The sequence below is a fragment of the Petaurus breviceps genome, unplaced genomic scaffold (genome assembly GCF_028583685.1).
Source record: "Petaurus breviceps papuanus isolate PSGF00001 unplaced genomic scaffold, PetGlider_PUasm1.0 90564, whole genome shotgun sequence".
Lineage (NCBI taxonomy): Eukaryota > Metazoa > Chordata > Mammalia > Diprotodontia > Petauridae > Petaurus > Petaurus breviceps.
Window position 1 is genome coordinate 556,727 of NW_027187275.1, and position 6,776 is coordinate 563,502.

The 6,776-nt window shown below is 44.5% G+C and overlaps 1 pseudogene; it reads left to right on the forward strand.

The window, feature by feature from the left end:
* The first annotated feature begins 5,054 nt into the window (after positions 1–5,054).
* Positions 5,055–6,776, forward strand: part of LOC138142349 (ADP-ribosylation factor-binding protein GGA2 pseudogene) — a 2,047-nt pseudogene continuing 325 nt past the window's right edge.

Below are 6,776 nucleotides of genomic sequence, written 5' to 3' on the forward strand. Positions count from 1 at the left end.
TTCTTAAGAGATACTCTTGGGAGGCCAGGTGGCTCAGCAAGTAAGAGCACCGGCTCCAGTGTCAGGATGACCTGGATCAAATCCCGGGCTCAGATACTCAGCACCACACCCAGAAATAACTGGCCGTGTAACCTTGAGCAAGTTACTTAACCCCGATTGCTTTAAAAAAAAGAGAGACTCTGAGAGTGTCCTTGTATCACTTCTGACCACCACGTGAGCACTTGCCCTGTGTAAGTTCTCCATAAAATAGTCTTTTTGGCAAGCGAACATTTTTCATTCAAACAAGGTGGCCAGCCCATCAGAGCTGTGCTTCCTGCTTTTGAAGCAGGGTTTGAATGCTTGGCAGTTTAGTTCAAGTAAGGACCTCAGAGTCTGGTACCTCATCCTGCCAGGTGATCTTCAGAATCTTCCTAAGATAGGTCAAATGGAAGTGATTCAGTTTCCTGGCACTGGCACTGGTACCTGCCCAGGTTTCACAGGCATACAAGGAGGTCAGCACCGTGGCTCTGTAGACCTTCAGTTTGGTAGTCAGTCTGAGACCTCTTCTCTCCCACACTTTCCTTCAGAGCCTCCCAAACACTGAGCTGGCTCTGGCAACGTGAGCATCAACCTCATTATCAATGTGTACATTCCTAGAAAGTACACTACCAAGCTAAGTGAACTTATCCACAGCATGCAAAGCTTCTCTAGTTGCTGTAACCGACGGTTCCACGTATGGATGGTGTGGTGGTGGCTGATGGAGAACCTATGTTTTTTTGGTGTTAATTGTTAGGCCAGAATTAGCCCAAGCAGCAGAGAACTGATCCATACTTTGTTGTATCTCAGCTTATACTGGTGGTATAAGATACCCTGACCCTGCCCTTAGCTGACTTTGGCCAGTTGAGATCACAAAAAAATGGTTTCTTCCACTCCTGGTATCTCATTGATCACCTTTGGTTGTTTCTGCCATCCTTTGCTTAACAGCAATTACAAGTGAATAGGAATAGTGTGTATCACTTCTAGGACTGAAGGCAGAAACCTGGCAATTAAGGTGGAAAATTCTGACCCTGCCTGTCTTCCCTCAACAGAGCAGAGCAAAGCAGCAAATGTGCTAATAGAATACGTAAACATAAGGGCCAAAGGCTTATCTTTGTCACATCCACCTTTTCCCACGCCAACTGTTTCCCTTTTACTTCTAGTTTCTTTACATTGGATTTTCACTTTTGTAGTTTTTGTTTTGCATAAAATGACTAAAATTTCATGGGGGGTAGAGTGAGGATCTTTCTAACAATTAAAGCTGTGAAAGAGTGGGTTAAGGAAGGCTTCCTGCAGAAGGTGTGATTTGAATTCAGGTCTTCCTGGCTCCATGTTAAGCACTCTATCCACTGGTCCATGCTACTTAGACACTTGTAGTAAGGAGAAGGGAGGAAAGGTCAGGAAAGACTACATGTAAAAGGTGGTGCTTGAGCTGCATCTTAAAGTAAGAGAGCACTTTTAAGCAATGAGGGGGCATATTCTGGGCCGGGGAGGTGGGGTAGGAAGACAGGTGGCCAAAGATCTGTAGACTAGAGATGGTCTGCCCTGTATGAGGAACACAGAGAAAGCCAATTCTTCTGAACTGTAGCAGTTCAGTAATGACTAGAATGGTGGGAGGGACACCCACTTGTATTGTCACCACCTTCAAACAACAGGAGGAATTGAAGAATTGTGAATTTTATGTAGGATGGGAAAAACCATTTGAGTCTTTCCTGTGACTTTCAGAAGGATCACACCTTATTATTAGAATCTCTCTTCAAAGATCTGGCCACAGGAGGGTTTCACAACCACCTATACTAAATCACTCCAGCATTTCATAACTTTCAGGAATTTTTTATGACATTTCAATCCATAAAAGTATATTTTCAGAGGTGGAAGGAACCTCAGCACTTTAAAAAAAATAACATTCTCTACAAAATAGCCAACCTACACTTAAAACAACTAATACTCTCTACAAAATAGCCAAGTGGTCATTCAGTGTGTGCTTGAAGATCTCCAATGAGAGAGCCCCATTATTTCCCAAGACAACCCATTCATTCCACTTTTAAATAGATCTTATTCTTAATTTTTTCCCAACATGAAGCCCAAATATGCTTTTCTTACAATTTCTGTCCATTGTCTCTGGTCCTTCCTTCTAGGACCAAACAGAACAAGTGGGAATTCATGTCCCACAGAATATCACTTCTGATACTTGGAGATGGCTATCATGTTTCCTCTGAAACTTTTCTTCCCCATACTAACTACAATTGTCATAATCTCAAGGCTTTCTGACACTGGTTGCCTGCTTATTAACAACAGGTGTCAGGAGTTTGGAAGACTCATCTTCCTGCATTTACATCTGGTCTCAAGCACTTACTAGCTGTATGACCCTGGGCAAGTCACTTAACCCTATTTGCCTCACTTTCTTCATCTTTAAAAATGAACTGGAGAAGGAAATGGCAAGCAACTCCAAGATCTTTGCCAAGAAGATCCCCAATGAGGTCACAAAGAGTCAGACATGACTGAAACAACTGAACTATATCTTAGAAATAGTTCATCAGACTGCATAGAAATACAGTTGTATTCCAAATGGCAAATACATACTATCGTGTCAGGGATATCTGAGTAAAGAGAGGGAAAATCTTTACTTGTTTTTGTTGTTTTTCAATATAGGACTTTTTTACTCAACTTTCATGAAGAGAGGTAAAAACAAGGGGAATGAAAAGTTTGTGAGAGCCAATTCTTCCTACTCAGAATTTCCTTTGGCTCAAGGAATCTTTACTTGTTTAAAAAGGAAGATGCTGTGAAGTGACTGCAAAATGTCTCGGGCTAGACGACAGGAAATAAGAACTCCAACGGAAGTTATTAGCATTAACTCAAAACATATGTTTGTACTTACACAGACCTAAATCTAGCATTCCTAGTCCCAGAGACACATGCTGAAGGGTCCTCCAAGTCTGGCAATAATGATAGCAGCTCATATTTACATAGAACTTTAAGGTTCACAAAGTCATTTTCCCTGGGAGGGAGATAGAATAAAGATGGACCTTGTGGTCAAAAACTCTGGTCATCTCTGGGTTTATAGACCTGGTTCAGGCATACATCTCACTTTGGTTCATTTACCTAAAGGGTTTCTTCTGGGAATGGCAGCATTTGGCTCATGTCTAGGTCTCTACAGAAATGGTAAAGAGACCATCAGTTTCCACATGAGTACTAATGATATATTGAAGACAGGAGAGGCTTTAACACAATTTAAAAAAAAAATGCAAACCATAAGGACAGATCTGAGTCTATGAGTAGTCAAAACTGACCACTCTTCTTTCAACCTTTAGACTCCTTCTCTAGAACACCGGACTTTGATAACTGAGGATTCACTTTATTTTTCCCAGAACCAGAGCTCCACATCACTTCTTGGCCTCTTCCAAACCATACTACCATGCATAAATACCTTCTTCTTTATAACTCCCCCTTTATGTGTTGTCTTCTCCCATTAGAACAAAAGGTACTAGAGGCCAGGGACTGTCTTTTTGCTTGTATTTGTATTCTCAGGGCTTAGGGCAGTGTCTGGCATATAGTAAGCACTTACTAAATGCTTTATCATTCCTTCATTTCAGTGGGCATTTACATTCCTCAGGATCTCTACAATCCTCTAGACTCACAGGACTGAGGGACCCCAACCATCAAGAGAAAGACACTTGAGTTCATTAGAATGTCAGTTCCTCGCCCTGCACTGAACCTCATCTTTTTAGGGACCTCTGTAGTCCTTTTCAGAGGTATAGTCTTACTACGGATGAAGATCCACACCCCCCCCCACCCAGGTTAGAGAAGCACTCAGGATTGGTTGAGTCAAACAAAGCTTCCTTCAGGTGAGCCCCACCTTCACTGAGGACCTGTACAGTGCTCCTAAATTTTGGATAATTAAACCTCTCTTCTATATACCATAGTCCTCAAGTCTTTCAACACAATGATGGTTACCCTCCACAAAGAGGGCACAATTCTTCTTACGGGTGAGCCCACCTTCCCATGGATCTATACCACCCTCCATATTTATAGTACTCCCCTGGGCTTTAGGTCCCACAAATACTGAGGAAGGATCTGTATAACCCACATAAATCACAGCATCAGTAAAAGATTTTTGTTTGATCTTCTACATCACAGGTGTCAGACACAGCTGGCCCTGAAACACTCCAGGCAAGCAAAATTAAAAAGTAATTGGGAAATATTTTAAAAATAAAACATAATAGAACATAGATAATGTTAATACATAATTTTCTAAATCAACATGCACCTGTAGGGACCTTTATGTACAGTTCAGTGGCCACCATTTCTATTTGGGTTTGACACCGCTACCCCCAGTCAGGGCTGTGCCCTTCTTGCTGCTTGCTTGGTGCGCATGTGTAGCAATGTCTAGAAAGTCTCCCCTGCATTTTGGAGGCTTGGCCCAGGAATTCCTCTGCTTATTCAGAAACTTCTCCTTCTTCACTTGACCATTGCTGTTTCACTGCTATTGGTTTGCATTCCTCCCACTCCTGACTTGGCCCTCACTTTTCCACAGCCATCCTCCCATGGCTCCCATCTCTCCTGGAGCCACCAAGTTGTCTTATGAACATGGTTCTCTAGATGGGCCTCAGGGGTGTGAGGCTGCACAGACTTCCATCTGCTGTCTGTGATTCCCTGAACAAGCAGAGGAAGCTTCCCAGACTCAAAGGACCATTCATGAAGCCTTTATCCAGTTGAAAGGAGCCTCGAAAGCCATCCAGTTCAGATTCTCATTCTATAGATGAGGAAACTGCAGCTATGAGGATAAGTGATTTGTAGCAAGAATCAGAGATGGGACATGAACTCAGGCCCTGTGGCTCTAGAGTCAGTGTTCTGTCTTGTGGACCAGGAACAATTCCTAGACAAGGCCAAGTTCCTGAACCAAGTCTTCTGGAGAGTGTCTGAAGCAATAAGTTCTCCAGAAGCCAGAGTTGAGAAGTATCAAGGGACAGAGACATGATGTGAAGAGCAAAGCCAGCCTTAGAAAGAAATCTTTCCACAAAGCCAGGGAGCATAGCTAGATGGCGGCGGCTGAGGTAGCGCCAGGGCCCAAGGGGGTAGCAGCGCTGGAATTGTGGCTCAATAAAGCCACAGGTCCATGCATACCTGAGGAGAACTGGTCTTGTATCCAGTGTTTCTGTGACTGGGAGAGTACTGACCTTGATGGCCCATCCCATGCACCTTGGCTGCTGGCCCACGAGATCCAGTCCCCACAGGAGCGGGAAGCTCTTCATGCCTTAACAGTGCTGGAGGTATGCATTGTGGAGAGAAATGCCATGGTGAGGTGGCCAAGTCCCGCTTTCTGAATGAGCTAATCAAAGCACTTTCTCCAAAGTGGAGAAAGTCAAATCAAGAATTATTGAAATAATGTTCAGTTCGACAGTTTGGTTTCCTGAGGATATCAAAATACAAGGTGTTTATCATATGCTGAAGAAACAAGGAAGCATTAAGACCCCAAATTACCAGTGGACAAAATCTTATCCCCACCTTCTCCCAGGCCCAAGGGCTCCATCTTTGATGCTGATGAAGAAAAATCAAAGCTCCTGAGAAGGCTTGTGAAAAGTAACCACCCTGAAGATTTGCAGGCAGCCAACGGACTAATCAAGACCCTGATCAAGGAGGAACAAGAAAAATCTGAGAAGGTGTCTAAGAGGAAGTCCACAGCAGTGTAAAACTGATGAAGGAGATGCTAAGCAACTGTCAGGGGCCAAAGGGTCCCGAGCAACTGGACCTGAAGAGCCTGCAGGGCCTGTATGAGAAGTGTGAAAAGCCGAGGCCCTCTCTGTTCCGCCTTGCCAGTGACACTGTGGATAATGATGAGGGCCTAGCGGAGATTCTCCAGGCCAATGACATACTCAGAGTGTTCTCCCGTATAAGCAGGTGGTGGAGGGCCAAGTCAATGCTGGGAACATGGGGCCCAGCACTGTCATCAGCAGCACACAGGGAGAGCTGCCTGCCTGCCTCCCAAGCCGTGCAGGATAAGGAAGGCAGCATCAAAAGCTACTCCCTGATGGACTTTTCTGAACTGGACTCTGGATATGGGGTCCCTTCCAAGCAGTGTGAGCTCACATCATCTTGTCTTCTGAAGAAAGAGCTGGTTACTTTAGTTTAGGTTACTCAGTGATGTCCCCATTCACATGCAAGACATCCTCAGACTTTGATGTTCTTCAGGTTGCCCCAGAAAATGGTTACCTGGAGAATGGAAATTTCTCTTCCAGTACGGTGGCCAAGAAGCCCTTACCTGGCAGGGCTGACCAGACAAATGGCTCCCAAGGCAGCTCCAAGGAGAAGAAATGGTTATCGGGCTTGTCTGCTGCCCAGAGTTCTCTAACCCTTGACCTATCAAGTACATTGAATTTCCTTCATCGGGAAACGCTCCCCAAAGATTCGCCGGTGGGTGCCAATTCCTTCCCAGAACAATCTTGGGAGACAAGACCGGGAGACACTCCTCCTCCATCAACACCCCTGAATAAATCTCTAGCTCACATTTTTGTTCCACTAGAATCAATTAAGCCCAGTGACCTGCCTCCCATCACCATGTATGTTTGAAAATGGTTTCAAAGTCTTGCTCCATTTTTCCCAGGCTGGGGCCCCAGGTTTCCCAGAGGTCCAAGTACTTTTTCTCTCTATGCTGAGTACAACGCCACAACCTGTCTGGGACATTGCGGATGTGCCAAAGGCAATGAGAGTGAAACTACAACCAGCCTCCAGTTCTAAGCTCCTGCATTTAGTCCACTGCAGCC